This window comes from Coenobita brevimanus, chromosome 17, assembly GCF_032717465.1.
Source record: "Coenobita brevimanus isolate Jiangsu-jjx chromosome 17, ASM3271746v2, whole genome shotgun sequence".
NCBI lineage: Eukaryota > Metazoa > Arthropoda > Malacostraca > Decapoda > Coenobitidae > Coenobita > Coenobita brevimanus.
The window spans coordinates 29201696-29225394 of record NC_136970.1 but is presented as its reverse complement, the minus strand read 5'-3'; positions in this window follow the sequence as shown (position 1 = coordinate 29225394).

Here is a 23699-nt window from a genome sequence, read left to right as displayed (position 1 = left end):
AAAAGTATCAAAATCAACAATGCTGTAATAAATAGATGAAGTAGGGAAATCAGTATGAAAAGAAAAAGAAAGTTTTGATCAGGGACAAGCTGCTCAGTGGGTCAGAATCGTCCAGTAGGTTTGGGTATTATTTTGTAAAAAATACGAAATAAAAGATTATCATCATCGTCATCATACAACATATGAACTAATTCAGCAACACAGTCCAAAAAACTGTAAAGCTGTATAATGCATATAGTATGTAGATAATATAAAGAACAAAACTGATACTATGATTTAGAATTAAAAACAAGTTGATATGTGATTTTGTTATTCAACAATTAACTTATTTTTACGTCCACGAGTGTTACGTTTGCCTTGGTAACTTCTCTCCACTTTCCTTCTGTCCGATGATGCACTGATGACATAAGTACCACTTGATGGCCCTGGGTTAATATTCTTGAAGCCCAGACTCTCATCCATCAGACTGTTCAAGCTGGCAGGCTGTTCGTTTGTCTGTAACTCTCTCTCTCTGCTGGTTCACTCTAAATACCTACTGCAACTCGCTTCTTCCTCTCATGGATGACAAGTAGAGTGTAAGAAAAGTAAGAAAAAAAAAGTAGAGTGTAAGAAAAGTAAGCTCCCCTCTCCCTCACTTTTTTAGCGTTTCTTAGTGCAGCCAAATTTTCTGTTCGTATAATTGGTAATTTTACACATAAATCCTTTAAACTTTACACGGTTAAGTAGAATCACTTCCTGATCAGAAAGTTTGTCAGTCTCCCCAAAATGGCAGACGCCTGGGTGCGGGAGATGTGTTATTAGCCAACTCTGTGAGCCCTCACCAACTTTATGTCACCAAGTTGCAACTTCTTCCGAAACAGATTCATACCGTTATCTCGAGTCACTTCCCAAGACTCGTTCCAACTCTCCTCTGTTCCATCAGTGTGAAGATTGTTTGTGGGTAATCATCCTTGCAGTAGACCTTCTTGGTAATTTCATTTTGATGCTCCTCGATATAACTTCAGACACTGTAGCTTTGTCAACTCTCAATCGCCCCAACTCTCGTGACAAAAAAGGCAGTCGATCATCTTTCAAAAGGCTTAGGAGTGCCTGACAAAGATTAACACTGCGTGTGATTCTATGGGTTCGTGTGTCCTTTGTGCCACCACGACTCAAGTTAAGAACAGAATAGGGGCTAGGGGGTCCCCACCTCGTGAAGCCCTGAAGCCTTTGCCCAGAGTCGGACACATAAAAAAACAAACAAACAAACAAACATAAAGCTTATTAAAACAGTTCTTGTGTTTACGCCTATTCTACCGAATCTTAGAAAATATCTTTTTACTCTGGTGTATTTCCTCAACAAGTTAAGGTAATCAAAATGGTGATAGTAAGCTGATGTCTAACTACTGACCTATGTTTATATGTCTGACAGTTACTAAGATTATTCACTGATTGATTTATAACCATTTACTGGCACATTTTGATAATAATCATATTTTATCCAGGGAACAATCTGAATGTAAAAAAATCTCTCTCTTCAGTCTTCTGTTATGTCCATGTTGAGTAAAATAATTTTTTAAATCGTTGATAAAGAAGTATACAATTCGCATTATTCTTGATAATCATAAAGCTTTCGACACAACTGATTATAAAAATTTATTGAAATGTTTAAACAATTATGGTGTAACATAAAAACCACAAGAATGGTTAACGAGTTATTTACCAAACAGGAAACATATCGGTACCGTAAACAGGTACCATTCAACCTGCCTATCAGTAACATAGCCTACGAGGTTCCTCCGCGGGTCACTCTAGCGTCATATTATTATTTTTTCTTAGCTTCATCACACATTTTTTTTTCTTATTGTTTTTCTGTTATAGGTATCTCAAAAATGATGGGGAGGCAGCTGAATACTTGTATAATTTGCTGTGTTCCTGAAGCACATTATACTTGTTTTATTCTGTCTTACTGGGTCTTTTATGGATTTCTCAAGCATGTAGAGAAGGTAGATGAATATTTCTAAACAGTGCCTGATGTGGAAGGTACCCCATAGATTGGCATAACACTAGAGCCTGCTGATGGTAGTGTCGAGTCAGATGCTAGTGGTGTAAATGAGGATATTATTGATACTAGAGAAGAAAGTGTGAACATGCTTGGAGCAAAACTTTTAGTTAAGCCTCCTCATATTCAGTGTACAAATAAAAATTTTCACGTGTCAAACCTTTTTCCTCATAGATTTGGCCAAACTCATTCCAGAAGATCCACAAGAGAGAAGGCATATGGAAAGTGAAGGAGACGCGTATCCACCAAAGAAAACACGGAAATTAACAATGTCAGTATGCATATGGGAATAATATGACACAATGAAGACATTAGTGATGCAGGGAAGCCCCTTAATCAGTCACACAGCTACAAGAATCACATATTCCCTCTATCTCTGTGTGTTGAATAGGTGATTTCATGAACAGCTGACGCCCGTTGATGTTTATAAAGAGTTTTGGGCTAATGAAGTAAAAGAAGTCATCAAGAGAGCCACAAACTGTTATCATCTAGTCTGATTTGTAAAAGACATATCAGTTACCGTACAAGAGCTGTATCAAGAATTTAGCATTTCCTTTTAAGTCTTGATATAGCACAGTCCCAAATCGATGGCTCTTCTGGGCAAGTCAAACTGTTGCTCAAAACATAACCTTATTGCCATTCATTATGGAATTGGAGTCACTAGTCCTCAAGATATTGTTCGGAGTCTGCAGTTTGTGGACTCGAGCCATTCATTCGAGGAAAACCTGTACGGTTTGGATATGAATTCTGATTCCCTTGCTCCACTTACTCTTAGGATTGTAAATGTCCTTCAAACTCTAAGAAGGGAAGAAAATTGGGTACGAAGAACGTTAAACCAGTGGTATATCTGCTGTGATAACTTTTGCAAAGGGGCTTGTTCATGGAAGCAGCAAAAGATATATTGATTTTTTTTACAACTTAGCCTATACTTGGGTCATTCAGGAAAGCAGATGTCATCCTTACAGGAAGAATTCGATAGGATAAAGTTACCCTATTGGACTTGACTTTTTTTCAGTTTTACTTGGTTTTATATACAATTTATAGAGAGATTGGGGGAGTGGACTTTCTAACCACCACCAAGTGGTGGTCAGAATCAAGGTCCAAATGAAATGAAGGAGGAGGAGCAGGGAAGGACAGATGGAAATAGTCCATACAAGGAGGGTAGAAAGGTTACAAGAGGATGGAAAAAAGGCAGAATATAAGAGGGAAGTGGAGGAGCGATAGGGTATATATGATTTGGAGCAGAATGGAGACGTGGAAGGTGTGTGCAAGATGTTCACAGGAGAAATATGTGCAGCATGTGAGGTGGCATGTGGGATGAAGAGAAAACGAAAGGGAGCGCAAGGAACACCATGGTAGAATGAAGAGATAAGAAAGGCTGTGGTGCAAAAGGAGAAAGCATATAGTGACTGGATGAGAAACAGGGATGTGGAAGAAGTTCAGAGACGGAAGAAAGAATTATATGTAGAGAGGAAGAGAGAGGTGAAAAGATTAGTAGGAGAAAGTAAGAAGAGGGTCAATGAGAAATTTGAAAGGAATTTGTGTATAAAGGGAATGTAAGAAAATGTTCTGGAAAGAGGTTATGAGAGTTAGACAGGGTGTTAAAGAAATAAGGCGGGGAGTGAAAGATAAAAATGGCGTATTGCTAGTGGAGAATTAAGAAAAAGTGAGAAGATGGAAGAGAACATTTTAAGGAAATGTTGAACATAGTGAATGAAAGTAATGCGAGTAAAAGTGGCTGGGGAATGGCTGGGAGAAGGAGGGAGGTGAGAAGATGGGATGGAATTAGTAGTTTGGAAGTAGTGGAAGCAATGAAGATAGTCAAAATGGGGAAAGCCCCAGGAATTGATGAAGTGTGCGGTGAAATGCTGAAGCTTGAGGAAGAGACAGTAGTAGAATGAATATGGAAGATGTGGAGAATAGCCTGGGAGGAATGTACAGTCCCAGAGGATTATCAGTCAGGAATAATTACTACCTTGTACAAAGGTAAATGGGAAAAAGAAGAGTGTGGTAATCAAAAGGGCATTTGTCTTCGTATTGTAATAGGAAAATTATATGGTAGAATACTTCTTGACCGAGTCAGGGAAATAAAAGAGGAATTAGTTGGAGAAGAACAGGGAGGATTTAAGAAGGGAAGTTTTTGTGAAGATCAGATATGCATTCTAAAGTCTTTAGTTAAAAGTTTCTAGAATAGGGAAAGAAACTGTATGTGGCCTTCATGGATTTGGAGACGCATATGACAGGGTGGATAGACAAGGAATGTGGAAAGTATTAAGAATATATGGAGCAAATGCGAAGTTGTTGAATGCCGTGAAGAGTATGTATCAGGGTGCAAAGACTGCAGTGCATGTGGATAGTGAACTGAGTGAATTTTTCTGTCTGAATGTTGGATTGAAACAGGGATGTGTCATGTCCCCATGGTTGTTCAATCTGTATATGATGGGGTTATAAGAGACATACAAGGTAGGGCAGTGGATGTTGGGACGACCCTAATTAGAGAGGGCAGTGTTTGGAAACTCCCTCTACTGTTGTTTGCAGATGATACTGTATTGTTAAGTGAAGACGAAGGGGAGCTGCAAGGCTTGTTGAATGAGTCTGGGAGTGTGTGAATGAAATGGAATCTAAAGGTGAATGTAGGGAAGAGTAAAGTTTTGATCTCTGAGAGAAGTGATATCACTGAATGTACAGTGAGGTTGGATGAGGAGGAAAAGGAGAATGTGAGTGTGTTTAAGTACTTGGGTAGTGCGATGAGTAAAGATGAAAATTTAGAAGGTGAAGTGCTTGAAAGGGTACAACAGGGAAGAAAGATTGCTGGTTCTTTGAAAGCAGTGATAAGGAACAGAAAAGTGGGCAGAAAGAGAAAAAGTTACTACATGACAGTATTGTGATACCAACTCCAAGGGCCCTGTCACACAATCAGTGGGCAAGTGTGGTGATTCAGCATGGGAGTGGAAAATGACCGTGTAGACGTGCGGAACTGAAGCACCATCCTTGCTCGAGCAGGTTCGTCAACGACACAAAACTCCAGCTGAACCACGCTCTTCAGCACCATGCTCGGCCACCACACTTGCCCACTGATCGTGTGACGACCCAATGCATGTCCACGGCCCCCAAGCCGGTAGCCACCAAGGGTCATAGGATGGAGTCCGTTGCCACCCCTAACCTACCCACATTGAAGCCACAAGATACCTCTACATGTAGCACAAATCTTCCATTTGAGTGGTCTAAGAAAGAAACATTACAGCTACTTGAGAAGTAGAGGGAACTTCCCTGTTTGTGGCAGGTGAAGAGTGAAGCATTCAAGAACAGAAATGCGAAAAATGACGCTTATAATAAACTACTGAAACACATTCAGAAAATTAATAGCCGGTGAAGCGTGCTTGGCAACCACACTTGCCCACTGATCGTGTGACGGGGCCATAATGTATGGAAGTGAAGCTTAGACTTTGCTGGAGGGACAGAAGTCATGAGTGAAAGTAGTGGAAATGAGTTATCTGAGAGGAGCATGTGGAGTTAGAGGGACAGGCTGACAAATGAGGAAGTGAAGGAATGCTGTGGTGTAGATATGGATGTGATAGAAAGCGTTGGGAGAAATAGTGTGAGGTGGTTTGACCATGTGGTGAGGATGAAGAGCGAGAGACTAACGAGGAGAGTGTATGCGTGTGAGGTGGATGGGGGAAAGGAAGTGGGAGGCCAAGGAGGAGACGGAAGAATGGAGTGAAGAGGAACATGAGAGTGGGGTGTGTGAGCTGGGAGCAAAGCAGTGAAGTGGCATTGGACAGGGTGACCTGGAGGCGATTTGTTTGTTGCCATCCATTACGGGATTGAGGCGCCTGGCAATATATATATATATATATATATATATATATATATATATATATATATATATATATATATATATATATATTGATACGGAACAGAGAGAGATAAATACTAAAATCACTACTGTCCCGCAAAGTTCCAGGTTCAAAACAAAAGAGTTAACTAAACATTCAGGACTCATAAGGATAATGTAATGGCAAAAACAGGTTAAATATATGGTTAACTGCAATAGCCTCTATTAACACGAAATTAGCAAGAGTAAATTTATCTAAGTCAGCCCTGATAAAAATGAGAAAACCGGATAATGCTCAGTTAATGCAAGATATATTATTACAGATAAAAAATATTATTAATAATGGCTGACATCAAAAACTCCACATGAATCACAAAAACCTCACCAGGCCTACGAATTAACACCTTAGGCCATACAGTACAAGAAAAATGGTAACAACACTTATACTCAAATCATACAGCAGCTAGATGGTTGGAGACTTCCTGAGCACTCACAAAGATAATACACTGTACAGGGGAGGACAGAGATGTGAACCAAATGAGGAGTAGATCTAAGTGGCAATAATGCAGAGACTGAGCTCATTATATAGGGTCCGGCAGAGCTTGATTCAACTTGCAAGAAGGAAGCGGAAATGAAGGCACAGGGGAGGAAGAGTTGACAGTCCTGCTCTGAACAACAGAAAGAACGACTTACTCTACTATAAGGGGAGAAGGGGGGAGTGAGGTAGAAAACGCAAGCCTGGTCACTATGGAAGCCACGAGGCGAATCGGGATCAAACATGCAGCATACTGTACGTTATAATTATACAAAGGATGATGAAATTATAGACTATGTAACACCTCCCCACAAAGAAAAAGAAATTTACAAAGGAAATTTCTTATTACTCTAAAACAATCTGTCTAAAGTCTAGATAAACAATCTGCAATAACATTTTCTTTCCCCTTGACATGTTGTATGTCTAATGAATACTCCTGAAGAAGTAGACTCCATCTTGTCAATCTCTGATTTTTATCTTAAACTTACTAAGGAATTTCAGTGGGTTATGATCGGTATAAATGACTATGGGGTCAAAACCAGAACACAAATAAAATGAAAAATGCTGTAAGCCCAAAATCAAGGCCAAAAGCTCTTTCTCAATAGTTGAGTAGTTCTTTTGAGGTGGAGTGAACTTCTTACTGTAATAAGATACAGGGAGTTCAATACCCTGATCATCCTCTTGCAGCAAAACAGCCCCAGCTCCTGTATCACTTGCGTCAACAGCCATCTTAAAAGGCTTAGCAAAATTTGGAGTAGCGAGCACTGGCTGACTTAATAGGATAGCTTTAAGTTTGCTGAAAAAGGATTCACAGTTATCGGTCCAGACAAATTTAACTCCCTTTTTCAGTAGGTCTGTAAGTGGTGATACAAGAATTGAAAAGTTAAGAACAAATATCCTGTAATAACCTACCATTCCCAAAAATCTTTGTAGCTCTTTCCTACTTTTAGGTCTGGGAATATCACTTATAAGCTGAACCTTAGCTCCTGGTGGTGCAACGTGTCCATCACCAATTACGTACCCAAGGTACTGAACTTTAGCTTGAACAAACTCACACCTTGATAAATTAGCTACAAGATTATCCTGAACCAAACGCTCAAGAAATTTACTGACATGGCATAGGTGATCTTTCCAGTTGTCACTGAAGATTAATACATCATCAATATAAACAACACACCCTGCCAAACCCTTTGTTACAACAATCATGAGCTTCTGAAAAGTGGCTGGTGCATTCTTCATACCATACGGCATTACAGAACGTGCAAAAGTCTTTCCTAGTGTTACAAAACATGAGATCTCCCTAGCACGTTCAGTCATAGGTACTTGCCAGTATCCCTTTAACAAATCAAACTTACTTATGTACCTAGCCTTTCCGATCTTGTCTATGCAATCTTCCACGTGAGGGAGAGGGTAAGTGTCTGTTTTGGTTATCTGATTAACACGTCTGTAGTCGATGCAAAGCCGCTGTGACCCACCTGGCTTAGGGACTAGAGTGACAGGAGAACTCCACTCGCTCTGACAGGGCTCAATCATCTTGTGGTCCAACAGGTAGCCAAGCTCCTTCTGGATGAGAGGAACTATCACTGGGTTCACACGGTAAGGAGGCAGTTTAATTGGCTTTGCGTCTCCAACATCGACATCATGCAACACAGTGGTTCTTCCTGGAGTGGCACGGAACACTTGCGGGTACTCCTGTAGTAATGCCAAAAACTCCTGCCTTTCATCGGGAGCTAGATGAGAAAGCCTAGTCTGGAGATCATTCATGATATCAGGATTCTTCACCAAACTATCACTCAGGCTCATACTGCATGGGAGAACTTCACTTGCAGACTCGGGTGGAACAGCTACAGTGCAGACTGGGTTATTTTTGTCCCGCCTGTGATATAACTAGCATGTTGATGTGACAAAGTTGCTTGTTCTTTCTACGATCTGGTGTGGCGATGACATAGTTGACATCACTGAGTTTCTTCTCCACGAAATAAGGACCACTAACCTTGGCTTGAAGAGGTTGCCCATGCACTAGTAGCAGAATCAAAACATGATCTCCTGGCTGAAAGTGTCGTAACCTGGACTTTTTATCATACCAAGTCTTCATCTTCTGAGCAGCTCCTAAATTCTCTCTCGCCAGCTGTAAAGCAGTGGACAGCCGTTCTTTGAACTTCATCACATACTACAGCAGGTTGACATCATCTTCCTCCGACAGCCAGCATTCCTTGAGTAGCTTAAGGGGTCCTCTTACTTCTTGGCCAAACAGTAGTTCAAAGGGTGAGAAGCCCAGTGATTCATTTGGAGATTCTCTTGCGGTAAATACAACGAATGGAAGACCTTTATCCCAATCTTTCTGATGTTCCAAACAGTATTTCTTGAGCATCGATTTGAGTGTTTGATGATATCTCTCCAATGCTCCTTGGGTCTGGGGATGGTAAGCTGAAGACGTGATCTGGGTGATGCCCAACTCTTTCAGAGACTGCTTGAAAACATTTGACATGAAATTACTTCCCCGGTCTGACTGCACCTCCTTGGGCAGACCAAACTTGGTGAAGAACCCTAGCATTTCCTTAACCACATTCTTTGCAGAGATATTTCTAAGTGGAATGGCTTCAAGATAACGAGTAGCCATATCAATCAGGGTCAACACATAAAAAAATCCTGAAGAAGTCTTAGGAAGAGGGCCCACAATATCCACCAACACACGAGTGAATGGCGCCTCAAAAGGAGTAATGGGAACTAGAGGTGCAACCTTTTCGGTCTGATTACACTCCCCCACAACTTGACAGGTGTGACAAGATTTACAGTACCAGGAAACATCTCTGAAGATACCTGGCCAGTAGAAGTGTTTCAAAATGCGTGCCACAGTCTTCCTCACTCCAAGGTGTCCTGCCAAACTGGAATCATGAGCCACTCTAATGATATCCTGCCTACAAACACGAGGGATGACAACTTGATGTACGACCTCCATTCACAGTCGGCTGATGCTGTGGGGGGTCTCTACTTCCTCATAAGTACTCCTGACTTTATATAATAACAAGTAGAAGCACCAGGAGACTCTTCCTCACTGCAAGCAGAGTTAGCTAGACCTTTCAACTCAGGGTCAGCAACCTGCAACTCAACCAACTCTTGACGAGACAAATTATCAACACTACGGGGTACTGCCTCATCTGGTGAGTGGTCCAAATTAGCAAGAAAAGTGTCAGCTAGGATAACATCATCATCATCATTATCCTCTAAGTCACCAGTAACTTTAGACTTAGCCCTAGTGACAGCACATGCAGAGAACACATCAAGGACATCACAATCCTGGGCCGCAGTGACTGGCTCACTAGACAACTGAGGAGCTGGACACACTTGACTTCCACCAATATCATTTCCAAGTAAGAAAGTTACACCTGACATTGGGAGTGTCTCAACCAACCCAACCATAACGGAACCATTAACAAAACCAGACTCTAAATTCACTCTGCACAGAGGGACAGAGAAGTAATTATTCCCTACACCTTGTAAGATTACAGTTTCATCAGAGGAATTAACATTAGAGCCTAGAACACTGGTCAGCATAAGGGATTGGCAAGCACCTGTATCACGATATATTTTAACTGATTTCCTGTCATTACTGTCCGGAGGACTGACAAAACCATCAGACAGGAAATTAGCACATGAACTCTTGAGAGTGTCACCCACGTTACTGCTCAAAAGAGGAGCTTCATCATGAGAATTTAATTTACCCCTCAAAGCAGGTTCAGTTAACTCGGTTAAAGAATTCTGGGAACTCTCAAGGGTGGACACTAGACCAATTGACTGAATATTTAAAGACTCCTTTTTGTTCACATCACGCTGTCTCCTGAAACATTTCTCCATAGTATGACCAAGCTTACTACAATATGTACATTTATTTTTCTGAAATCTAGAGGTGAAGCTGGTATTTACTTCCTGAGAAACATCATCTTTATTCTCTTTCCTGTTACCTGTACTCTGAGTAGAGGCAACGTACTTACTCTCAGCTTTCTTTTTTCTTTAGAATATCTCTTGTGAGTGAGAACATATTCATCAGCTAAAACTGCAGCATCAGACAAATTATCTATTCTTCTCTCATCAAGATATAGGCTTACATCTTTATTAATACACCTTTTGAAGTCCTCCAGCAAAATCATCTGCTTAAATTTATCAAAATCAGAATTTACATTCTTAGAATTTAACCACTGCTCTAACAGATCTTCTTTGATTTTTGCATACTCAACATGGGATTGCTTATCTTGCTTATAAGTTGTCCTAAATTTTACTCTATAGGCTTCAGGAACAAGCTCATAGGCCTTAAGAATCAAGCTCTTAACTACATCATAATTATCAGATTGATCCTGAGGCAAAGATGCATAAGTTACTTGAGCTTTACCAGTGAGAACAGTCTGAAGGAGTACTGGCCAATACTTTTTGAGCCAATTAAAACCTATAGGTAGCTTCTCAAACAACTGAAAATACTTTGTTAAATCAGATTCATTAACCCCTACACCGCGGGCATGTTTACCAATGTTTTGCGTGTGCCGCAGGGTTATTCGGGCTCCGACAGACTCTCAAAAAGTATTTGCCAAAAATCAGTTATTAGTCCTAGAATATTAAAATTAAATATGCTTATGGCACATACCTTCAGCTTTCTCCTGGAATGTTTGTTGAGCCTTCGTCGGTTACCGTAGGACTTGTGGAGACCTCTGAAGTTGGGTAACCAAGTCTCCACTTTACACTTCCCGACAACCCGTAATATGATTACCACAGCCAGATATTAACACTATAAACACTACTCTATGATTTTCAAGTAGTTTGGGATCCATACTCCAAAAAAAAAAAACACTCTGAAAGCAATGAAAATTACGAGCGCGTCTGACCGTCGCACTTGCGCTAGTTCGCTCTTGGTACTCTGTCATTTATTATTCATAAAACCCCTCACACTTTATATTTCTATTACTATATCACTCTTATATATATCTACAGTCTTTATCCATAAGTTTCCTTCAGTAGTATTAGTTTATTGTCACTGTAGGGATTCAATTTCTTTCAGTAAAATACGTAGCATTCACTTTCTCGTCCTGTATACTAGCATTGAGAGTGAATGTCACTTTCAGCTTCACTCTCATAACTCAAAAGTATTCAGACATGCTAGAGTGAAACTTTCACTTTCATTACTCCTAGGGTATATACTCGTATTCTTATAATACTACTCATTTACATTTCTATTTACGTTCTCTATTTTATTTACGTTATTTACATTTCTATTTTATTTACACTGTGTTATGCACTGTCACTTGAAGTAACTTATAAAACTATTTTCCACTCTTCACGTATATTTACATTCATTACTTTCACTTGCTGTTTACACATTATTTACACATTATTTACAATTCCACTTGCACTGTTTTACTCAATAAAAAGATTGTAGTCACTCTTTTATCAATTGTCAACCCTTTACCTCTTTCCACACGAGGTTTAGTAGGGGGTAAAGGTCACAGGGCTCTTTGCATGGGGGTGAAAAGTCCCTGAAGCTAGCAAGAGCAAACTGACGTACCTCCACGTTAGAAGATGAGAGTGAACTGATAAGGGTGGGCCGGGGTGGTGGCCTACCTAGGGAAATTCATTACTACCAATGTTAGCCTCTTGAAACAGCTATATATAGCAGTGAAATGATTGGCAGGAAATCTAGACAATACATTATAAATTAGGGAGTTCCAGGTGAATGTAAATATCACTTAGGCTTCTCCCTTCCCTCCTTATATGTATATATATTACGAAAATAGATTATACGGCATATGTCAAGGGGAAATAAACAGCAAAAATTAGAGAACGAGTGCACGTGAGGTGTTGTCAGGTGATAATTAGCCAATTCCAGGTGTATGGCACTCTCACTTACCTTATTTCTTTCTTGTATATATTATTTGGTATAAGAATAGGGCGTAGGGATTATTTCAATGGATGAAATCAGTAAAAAATTCCAGGGAAGATTTACTTAGCGTAGCACAGTCGGGCAGGTGAGAGGATAGGGTAATGGTGGAGGGGTAGGGAGGGGAGTCAAGAACTGGGAGAAATGGCTAAATTGTCAACAATGGATGGGAGTACTGATGAGATTAGGAGTGCTGACTAGTGTTGGACATTGGCAGTACTGATAGATGATACAAGCCCCCACTTGGAAGCCCGGGTGAATTCAAAATAACACAGAATCACAAAAGCGACACCCCGCGGTATGATCCCTTGCTCCCAAGCGTCACGAAAGTGACGCCCCGCGGTTAAGGGGTTAAAAGGAGGGACAAGTTTAACATTTTTAGCCACATCGAAATCATAAGAGCTAGATGATCCAGTTCCACCTTGTTTCATGCGATATTCATGGTCTGCCTGAATCCTAGCAAGTTCAATTTGTGCCTCCTGAATACGAGCCTGAGACTCAGCCTGTGCCTGTGCCTGTGCCTCCTGAATACGAGCCTGAGACTCAGCCTGTGCCTGTGTCTCCTGAATACGAGCCTGAGACTCAGCCTGTGCCTGTGCCTCCTGAATACGAGCCTGAGACTCAGCCTGTGCCTGTGTCTCCTGAATACGAGCCTGAGACTCAGCCTGTGCCTGTGCCTCCTGAATACGAGCCTGAGACTCAGCCTCCTTAGCACGTGCCTGAAACTCAGCCTCCTTAGCACGAGCCTCCTGCAGGGCTAGCTGTAACTTAGCTATTTCAATCTGCGTTTGCTCATCTGGAGGAGTTACATCAAACAAGCTTTTATTAATCATGCCAACAATTTGATCTTTAGAGTGATGAGAGTGAACAGCAATTCCCAATTGTTGAGCAACAAGCTGAAGTTCATTCTTTGTTCTGTTTTCTACATCACACACTGTTTGCACATTTGACAAAAAATCTTTGGCTTCATCAAGCGTAGTAATAGTAGACATCATGAATAAATCACAGTCACAAAATATCAAGCAATATCCTTATGATAATATCCTGAATATCCTGATAAGAGGTCGCCAAATTTATGTTACGGAACAGAGAGAGATAAATACTAAAATCACTACTGTCCCGCAAAGTTCCAGGTTCAAAACAAAAGAGTTAACTAAACATTCAGGACTCATAAGGATAATGTAATGGCAAAAACAGGTTAAATATATGGTTAACTGCAATAGCCTCTATTAACACGAAATTAGCAAGAGTAAATTTATCTAAGTCAGCCCTGATAAAATGAGAAAACCGGATAATGCTCAGTTAATGCAAGATATATTATTACAGTTACAAAATATTATTAATAATGGCTGACATCAAAAACTCCACATGAATCACAAAAACCTCACCAGGCCTACGAATTAACACCTTAGGCCATACAGTACAAGAAAAATGGTAACAACACTTATACTCAAATTATACAGCAGCTAGATGGTTGGAGACTTCCTGAGCACTCACAAAGATAATACACTGTACAGGGGAGGACAGAGATGTGAACCAAATGAGGAGCAGATCTAAGTGGCAATAATGCAGAGATTGAGCTCAACTTGCAAGAAGGATGCGGAAATGAAGGCACAGGGGAGGAAGAGTTGACAGTCCTGCTCTGAACAACAGAAAGAACGACTTACTCTACTATAAGAGGAGAAGGGGGGAGTGAGGTAGAACACGCAAGCCTGGTCACTATGGAAGCCACGAGGCGAATCAGGATCAAACATGCAGCATACTGTACATTAGAATTATACAAAGGATGATGAAATTATAGGCTATGTAACTATATATATATATATATATATATATATATATATATATATATATATATATATATATATATATATACAGTATACATATACATATATATATATATATACAGTGTATGCATATATATATATATATTATATATATATATATATATATATTATATATATATATATATATATATATATATATATATATATATATATATATATATATATATAATTTTATTATTTTATTTTTTTATATAGCCTATACGTCATCATCATCATCATCATCATCCGGACCTCTTTTCTCACATATAAATAAAAATATAGCCAATACACATCATTAAACTAGGCTTTGAGAGCGTGTGACGAACAAACCAGCGTTTGTACACACGCCTATCATCATAGTTTCATCTTGATATAAACCTTCAAAATTTCTGGTGAGGTGGATGAACAATAACATAATATAATTGAGCTAAAATATTTAGTCTCGCACGTTTTCTCTCTTTCACACACACACACACACACACACACACACACACACGCACGTGTGCGCGCAACCAACATATGAAGGTGAAAAAAAAAAAAAACTCATGCCACACATATGCCGCTTTCGTAGTGCTTTAAATCGATTTCACAGTGGAGCATGTCAACTGAAGCACTCGATACATTCCCTTGGAAAGCTGGGATTCCAAGGGGTTTCCTTGGTCTCACGGGTAAATATATAACTAATAAAATTTATTGAATGTATCTACTACCTGCTGAGAGAATCTCATCTCTATCTCACATAGTAGAAAAGTTATCAGCTTCTGAAAACCATCGCGGGAGGGCAGTGTCATGGCAGGCCTCTTGTTTCTCAGCTGAATGTAAATATCAATTTGTTACGCTTGCTTGTTTCCCTTGCTGCACTCGATCGCTTGTAATGTGTACAGTATGTGTGTACATATATATATATATATATATATATATATATATATATATATAGATATATATATATATATATATATATATATATATATATATATCTGTGTGTGTGTGTGTGTGTGTGTGTGTGTGTGTGCTGAGTAGCTATGTTGTGCTGTGTTCCAGGATGTGTACTACTATTGTCATTATTACTGGCACAACAAGTGCATAGAGAGATATGCAGATAGATTAACAGATAAACAAAGACATTGATAGATGGATAAATAGACAGATGAAAGCCGTTGTGGTCGTCATTCCTATGGTGAGAATTTGCGGGTGCTAGGCTGTGTCTGGTGTTGTGTGTTGCACACACTAGTCGAACAGGGCAGTACTCCCGAGGTGGATGGTAAGCTGGTGATAGGAAGAGCTGGAGCTCTCATTTCACCAGCCTTCAGGACTTGATCCTGACCATCTCCCTTTGCTGAACATTTTCAGTGCTCACATTTACCCAGACAGTAGGCCAGCATACTCTCTTAATATATCTACCTTCAACTGTCTACAACACACTACATGCACATAATATATCACACCTATTCCCACTCCCTTTAGCAGTGGCCGCTGCATTATTATATCAAACGAGGTGGTACCTCGGATTGCCACCCCCGGCAGGGTAGGGCTGGTGGCACTGGGTCCACCATTTCGCCATCAAGCAACTGCCGGCAGTGACTGTTGCAATTTCCAGCCATGTTCGTCAGCGGAGAAGTGAAGGTGAGGCCTTATATTTTACCAATATCCGTGTCCTTAGCACCAACCTAAATTTATGTAATTTTTTCCTACAGTCCAAATCCCCTCTGGCCCTATTCCTCACAACCACAAATCTCACCCTCTACAACAATATCCCCATTTTGGTTTCCGCTTTACCATCTCCTCGCAAATTTCCGTAACAAGGGTGGCACCTGTTGTTATATCAAATCTCAATATGCAATTGACACTATTTTAAACTTCACTTATCCAGTTTTGATTGCTCATTGTATAAACTAAACTGTCTAAATATTACCAAACATATCTGTATAGTCAGTCATTCCCCCAGTGCTTTTTCAGAACCCAGTGCATTTGACTCCATATCCATGCAGTTAAGTAGACTTAACCATGCCCTCAGCACCGAAATTACCATTTTGGGTAATTTTAACGTGCCATAATGTTGAATGGTTATTGCACTCTGCCAGGAGTGAAGATGCTGGTCACAAGTGCGAGCTGTTTGCAGAATCATTTAATCTCACCCAGCTGGTAAAGCAACCAACCAGAATACCAGATAACCTCAGCTGACCATAATGCCCATTTTTTGGATCTATTCCTGACAAATAATCCAGGTCAATACAGTATAGAGGTACTGTCACCATTTGGATCCTCTGACCACAGTCTTATAGAGGTACTGTCACCACTTGGATCCTCTGACCACAATCTCATCAAAGCCTCATTAGTTAGCCCCCCCCCAAACCTCTATGTTCTGAACCTGTCAGGGTGACCTGATGGCACTTCGATAGGGCAAACTGGGATGGATTTAGAAATTATCTTGCTGACATTCCATGGCAGCCTTTCTTCTCTAGTGATGCCAGTTCTACCCAGTCCCACATTCGCGACTTAATACTAGCTGGTATGGATTAATTAATACCAAGTCAACAGTTCACTAAAAGATCGAACTCTCCCAAATGATTTAATATCAACTGTGCCAGAGCAACAGCCCAAAAATCATTAGCATATAATTCTTACTTAAAATCAAGAACATGTGAATCACTCTCTCAATTTAAAATTGCTAGATACCATGCAAAAGTTGTAATAAATCTTAAAACAAACTTTCTTCAAAATCAAGCATCAAAACTATTTAACAACCCTAATGTGAGTAGAATATTCTGGTCAAATCTCAATTCTTTCAATAATAACTTTAACCCGCCCAATCCTAGGAGATTTTTAACCAATGACCTTCCAATCTCGGCAGATTTTCGATTTTTTTTTTTTTTTTGATAAAACATCTGCTTTTTATGAAAAACATCGAAAATTCATAGAGAAATGTTCAACTGAGGTTTACAATACACTTACCTGGCTGTGTTTTCTATGGGGTCTGGCTCCAGAGAAAACGTGTTCTATGAAAGGGGTGAGTATTCCAAACCACTCATAATAAGTATTTATTTATTTATTATTCATTTATTTGGTATCAATATATATTTAGTACAAGAGTATATTGGTTTTCTCTATCTATCTATCTATTGACCGATGCCATAATCCCGTTAGGGGTGGCCATTTGACTTTGAGTTATTTGTTTTATGGGGAGGTGCACTAACCCTCCACCAACCCACTTATTGACACGTAGGGAGCACATATGGTTTGGTTATATGGTTACCACCCAGTGTTGTAAATGGTTTCTTGGCTTATAGGAAATCATTTGGCTTGTCACACAATGTACAGCCACCTGTAAAGGAAAGAAAAGCAATAAGCAGTGAGAGAAAAGATGGGAGAAATAGGAAGAGAGGAGGGCAGGCAAAGAAAAAGAATGATAAAGGCTAAGGAAGAAGTAGGCAGCATTACATCAAGTGAGTGGATGATGGTTGCCACCACCTACCACCAATATTGGTTCAGACAGTAATATTGGTGATATAAACATTGTTTCACTCACCAAACACATCAACATATCGCACCTTTTCTGGTGACATTACCTGATCATCATTCAGACTGTTTCTTCCTCTAATGTTATGGAAATTTTGTCCTCCACATTGTCATTGACTGAGGAATCACCCTGGTCTTGAATTTCGTGCCGTGGCACGAGGTGTCTTTACTGGCCAGGTCACTGGTAACAGGTACATTGCCAAGACAATAGAGTGCGGGGTGGGGGGAGGTCATGAGGGGTAAGGCATTGGGTAGAGGAAGGTGTCCCGTGTATGCATACCAAGAATCACGGCAAAATTTGAAAAACGTGTAAATGACGGACCTTGCAATTGCAGCGCTTTTATATACTTCAGTGGGAGTCACATTGACAGAACGTTTGAATGTATATATACGTCAATGGGACACGGTGGGTTAACAAGACATCATCCATTCCCTCACTAGAATCTTCAGATGGCAACATCACAAATGACCCTTGTGGGAAAGCAGATATCTTTGAAGTACATTTACCAGAATTTCTACCATAGAGGAAGTCAGCCAGAACGACCCAGTACTAGAATTTGACTTTCCCGAAATTGTTCCACTTAAATTTCAGACAAGACACGTAAAATCCATCATAGAGAATTTATCTACCATCAAAGCCCCAGGACCGGATGGAATTCCTCTGATTGTTCTGAAAAAGTGTTCACCAGAACTTGCCTCTGTTCTAGCTAAATTATTCAGATTATGCATACGTACTTCTTCATTCCCCAGTTCATGGGCAGAAGCCAATATCCACCCAATTCCAAAGAAAGGAAGTTCCTCTGACCCCTCTGATTACAGACCAATAGCTGTCACATCTTCTCTTGGTAAAGTATTTGAAATTTTAATTAATAAGCACATATTTAAACATCGTGAATCCAACAACTTAAATGGTGAGAGACAATATGGTTTTCACCAAGAAAGATCCACCATTGACATACTCAGTCTCCTAACTCATACCATTCATCAGTCAATCGAGCTGCATGGAGAAACTCATGCAGTAGTCCTAGATATTTCTAAAGCTTTTGATAAAGTATGGCACCGTTCCCTGCTGTCCAAACTCCCTTGCTATGGACTAACGTCTTTTGTTCCTCTGCTTTCCTTATATCTCAGCGACAGAAAAATAAGAGTAAAAGTAGATGATGTATATTCCAGTTTCCATTCAATAAATCCCAGTGTGCCACAGGGATAAGTTCTGGCACCAACCCTGTTCCTGGTTCATATTAATGATCTCTTGTCTGTCACCCACATTCCCATCCATTCATATGCAGATGACTCAACACTTCATAGTTCATTCACACTCAGACTCCCATTTACAAAGTCTAATATCTCTAACTCTCAGCTCACTACAGCCATCTCCATAAATCAAGACTTTTCTTCGATCAATGAATGGGGACAAAACAACCTTGTCTCATTTAATGCTGGTAAAACCGAATATATACAATTTACTAATAGACAAATATTGCCGGATTCGTATATTACCTTCAGTGCTACTAATATTCCTATCTCCAAAAGTATTGAAATTCTTGGTGTCTGTGCCCTCAGCTGGACCTCTCATGTCAGATCACTTGCTAAAACCGCCTCAAGGACACTTGAATTATTGTACAAAGTCTGTAAATTCTTCACCGACGAGCAAATAGCTATAATTTATAAGAGTCATGTGCACTCTCAGCTTGAATATTGCTCACCCTTGTGGAGTGGATGTGGAGAGGTTGCATTAAAACAACTAGACAAAATTCAGAACAAAGCTATTAATAACCCTGCTATTATAAAATACCTCCCCTACAAGTAAAAAGGAATGTTGCCTCCCTTGCATTATTTTACAGATATTTTTATAGCAAATGCTCAGATGAAGTTGCATCCATTGTGCCACCTCGCCGTACCTTCCCTCGTGCTACACAAGCATCTGGCAGCGCTCATGACTGGAACGTCACACAGCCATATTATGGAACTTCTGCCTATCTGAATTCTTTCATTCCCCGTACTGCATCTCTCTGGAACTTACTTCCCCAGAGTTGTTTCCATCCAAACTTCAACCTACAGCAGTTCAAGTCCAACTGTTACAGACATTTTATGAATGGAGGACACCAGTAATTTGGTGTATGGATTATTTTTTTTTCCCATTTGTTTTTCCTTCGTCTGTCCTGTTATTTATAAAGAAAAAAGGATCAGCGTTTATTATTACCATTAACATTATAGTGACTAGCTAATGTTCTCGGCTGTGTGTGTGTGTGTGTGTGTGTGTGTGTGTTCGAGTTACAACTTTTAACCAGCGGTGTCCCGGGGACGTACTTCCACGTCCTCACGTTTTGTCACAGCTAATCCCGGGGACGTACTTCAACGTCCTGCAATTGCAAGGTTCATAATTTCCACAATTTTCAAAATTCGCGCGAGATTTTCGTTTCGCCCGGGTACCCAAGCCTCCCCTACCTGCCGCCAGGCGGGCAGCGTCCTAGACCCCGCGTGACCCGCGCTCGCCCTTGTCTCAGTCACTCACCTGCTAGCAGTGACCCAGGTCAGACATGGCGCGGAAAGTTCTCTCAGACGAGGAAATCGCATCCGTCCTGGAAGCCTTCACTGGAGACAGTGATTTTCCACTCGATGATGATGTGGTGGATCACGATTATGTCCAGCCAGAGGAAGAAATAAGTAGCAGTGATGAGGAGGTCCCTTCGCCCCAAAAAACGCGGTATGTGACATACCGTAAGGCAAGGGAAGGCCAGCCTGCTCCCCAACCACGTGCAAAGCTATCTCTCCATCCTGAATCTGATAAGGACGAGGATGAGGACGATGAGGATGACGGAGGCCTAGGACGTGATATCGCCGCGTGGTTGGGAAAAGAGAAAATATCACCACAAGGATCAGAAGGTGAGGCGAGACGACACATAAGGTATGGTGAAAGTACTTTGTCTGGGGAAGTGGCAAGTGGTGTGGTGGGATTGCTGGGAGAAAGGGAAAGTGTTGTGGTGGCAGCGCGGGGTGAAAGTAAGAGTGGTGTGGGGGTAGTGCGGGGTGAAGGGGCAAGTGGTGTGAGGGAGGCAGCATGAGCACGTGGTGCTCGTAGGCCTAGGGGAGAGGAGGTTGAGTCACTCCCCAGCGCTTCTTTCGCCCCTGAATATTCCCAAATTTCCTTCCCACAGCCCCAGGATGTGGGGAAAGGAAAGAAAGGGAAGGGAAAGGGTAAAGGAAAAGGGAGAGGGAAGAGAAGTGCGAGTGATGAGAGGCGCCGCTCTCCACCTCCCCAACCTCCCCCACCACCCTCACCTCCCCACCCTGACGAAGGGGACGATGGTGACGTGGTTAGTGTAAGTGGAAAGAATTGTTATCAAAACTACACCCACTGTGTAAATCTGGTCAGTAAATATGTGATAGCAAGGAAATAAAGTGGAAACGGGTGTAATGTTAGCATGAATAAAACGTATAAGTTGAACATTACTGTAAGTTGTCATAATTGATGTCACGAGTACACCCACATTCTGGTCAGTAAGTATGTGATAGGAATTATATACAGTGGAAGATGTTGTAATGTTAGTAGTAAGGTATTTTATAAGTTGATTACTAGTGTAAGATGAAACAAATGATATAGCGATAACACTCCCTGTGTAAGTACGTGCAAATATGATGCTCAGTTCCATCGTAAGTTCAGAAATGATGTGATATCAATTATATCAAGTGTTTACATGTGCAATGTTAGTGGAGAATTATTATATAAGTACAAAAATAGGTTGTAAGTTGAAATAGTTGTCATAGCGACTTCACCGTGTGTGTTATTATGCGCTATTATTACGCTATATATTTACGTAAGGCCTGAAATAATCTCAAAACAGTTCTATAAAGTTGAAAAGTGTATAATAATATTAGAAAAGTATTATGTAAGTAGAAAAAGCACAATACGAGTTGAAACAACAGTCACAGCGAGTTCACTCACTACGTACATAAGCGCTAACATTACGCTAAATGTTATCAAAAGGCCTGTGAATACGTAAAAACAGTTCAATAAAATGTAAAATGGTATAATGTTATTGTAGAAGTATTATGTAAGTAAAAAAAATTATATGTATCATGATTTTAGAATGTTAGTGATTCATCGTGACCAAGTTGGCCGATTTTGCTCGTTTCGCACGATGGTACAATGCTTATTTCTGCTCTATTTTTGTATAAAATCCAATATACTCTTTTATCACATGTTTTTATGTTTGTAATAAATTCATTTCTACTTACTTTCAATGGTTTCCCAGACTTATAATACCATAGAAAACGTTTGAGGCTCAGACCGCCTAGGGAGAACACGGGGCCAGGTGGGACCAAGGCATACCTGGTTAAGCTAATTAGGGACCCCGGGGACCAATTCCTTTGCCACCGACCATTGTTTCTGACCAAAAGCGAAAGTTTAAGCAAAAAAAAAAGAGGTCGAAAAATGGTCGGGATTGGGGGGTACCAGTGGTCAAAAAGTGGTCGGGACGGGGCGGGTTAATAGCTTCATATAAATATCAGGTTTCTATACGAAGGTCATGGATAAAAATTAAGGCCACTGATGTGGTTGGTCACTGTTGCAAAATCATTTTAGATGGAAAAAGATAAAGCTGTAGGCCCTTCAGGTCTGAATGAGGAATTAGGCAACGTTCAAAAAATACTTAACTTGACGAACTCAGTCCCTTCTCATGCAATAATGAAGTGATCGTCTTGGTCTGTGTTACACACTACCTTCAAAGCTGAGACTGATTGGCCAACAAAAAGCTTGTTAAAAAAAAAAAAAAAAAAAGTAAAAACAATGACATTATGGATTTTACCTTACCCTCTGTGAAGTAGACATGGAAACTTTTATCAGATTCTGGTGAGATTTAACAACCGAGGCACCGAATTCCAATTATCAGCAACCACAACAATAAGTTACGGTAGATAGGCAGACAGATGGACCGGTCGAGACAGAAAATCAAACAGGTTGGGAGACATGCAGCTGGGAAGACAATGTGAAGATGCACTATGAGGTAACTAAGTACAGTTTCTCTTTCATCTAGCAAATATTCTTCCTCCTCCTCCTCCTCATCATCATCATCATCATGATCTTATTATTATTATTATTATTATTATTATTATTATCATTATTATTATTATCATTATTATTATCATTATTATTATTTATTTTTTTCATTACCTCCGCCAAGGAGGATATGTTTTTGCCAGCGTCGGTGTGTTTGTCTGTTTGTCTCTTTGCATGTTAAGAATATAACTCAAACAGTTTTGATCTGGTTATAATCAAACTTGGTGGAGGGTTGAAGGTCAACATTAAAATAGGCTACACCCATGGTCTAATGTTTTGACGCCTCTTCATCCTCATTGTGAACCATGAAACTTTGACCTGTGAACCTGAAACACCTAGTAAAGATCACACCATACAGGGACGGTAGGGAGTGGGAGTGAGGGGGAGGTTGGCATGTTGGAGGAGATGGGTAGGGGTGAAGTCAGGTGATTCATCATTAGGGTGTAGTGTCCTACGAATATTTTGACAGTTCATCGTAATTATGGTTTGGCCATAGGATTTTCCTGTGTAAAATTGAATTCTAAAATATTTTGGGTCTTTAACTTTCGTTTTATATTTTTGGTCATGCATTTTTGGCCTTTTTTGTTCACTGTGCAGTATGTGTAAGGACATGTTTATCGTATTTAATGGAGTATTGCCTATCATGTGTTGAATGTGGTGCGTCGGCGACATGACTAGTATGTTTGGTTGGCATTTGTGCATACAGTATATGATGTCTGGAACAATACAGAGGTATTAATTTGCAAATACTGGATTTTGCAAAGTATGTTCTCTATATGCAGTTTACAATATACTTAGTGTAACGAACTGTTCTTGCCATATTATTTGTAGTAGTAAATCACTGTTGCTCCTTTACTTTGCTTTTGTTTCAGATAGCTAGTAGCTCAATGTCTAAGACAAGAAAAAGTTTTGTGACGGGTATTTCACAGTATATGGGAGGACCGAAAGAGTTCCTCTGTGGCGA